This window comes from Poecilia latipinna, unplaced genomic scaffold, assembly GCF_001443285.1.
Source record: "Poecilia latipinna isolate Pla-1442-1.1 unplaced genomic scaffold, P_latipinna-1.0 Scaffold8401, whole genome shotgun sequence".
NCBI classification, from domain to species: domain Eukaryota; kingdom Metazoa; phylum Chordata; class Actinopteri; order Cyprinodontiformes; family Poeciliidae; genus Poecilia; species Poecilia latipinna.
Genome location: NW_015121017.1, coordinates 7,959 through 8,518, shown reverse-complemented (window position 1 = coordinate 8,518; position 560 = coordinate 7,959). Strand labels below are relative to the sequence as shown.

Genomic DNA, 560 nt, shown 5'->3' with positions numbered 1-560 from the left:
CTGCAGAGAATAAAAACATGTCCCAATTGCTGCTGCATCGTTTTATTACCACAAGGTGGCAGTAGTGATCTATTTCTAAACAAAACTGCTTAGTTTTGTTTAGATAAAAAACAAAACTATCTAAACAGTTGTTCCTTGTATACTGACTGACGATGTTTATTAATGTCCTGCTGCCTCTCCTCCTCCTCTTCCTCTCTCAGGATGAAGATGATCTCCCTGCTGCTCCTCATCCTCAGTTCGTGTCTCTGTGGTCAGTCTCCATCTTGTCTTTGTGACAGAAAGCTCTCTAGATGGAGCTGAAAGACTCCCATGTTCCAGTTCTCAGTGTGTCTGCTCCTCTCTTTCCCTCTGTCTCCTCAGCAGCAACATTTGTAGTGAATGTGACCCAGAGCAGCTATGAGGCAGAGGAGAACCACAGCATCACTCTGGAGTGGACCTTCACCACCAGGACTCAGGGATCCTACAGGGAACTGTTCATCTACTGCACCCAGTTAACTACTCATAACAAATTATTCAGTTATCAGATCAGCGATGGTGTTGAGATTCTAGACCATCAGGAT

At 44.5% G+C, this 560-nt stretch overlaps 1 long non-coding RNA gene across 1 annotated transcript; it reads left to right on the top strand.

The window, feature by feature from the left end:
- Positions 1-171: 171 nt before the first annotated feature.
- Positions 172-460, top strand: LOC106944360 (uncharacterized). Its single transcript, XR_001424242.1, has 2 exons — positions 172-250; positions 361-460. It is a non-coding gene; the product is annotated as an uncharacterized LOC106944360 (long non-coding RNA).
- The last annotated feature ends 100 nt before the right edge of the window (positions 461-560 follow it).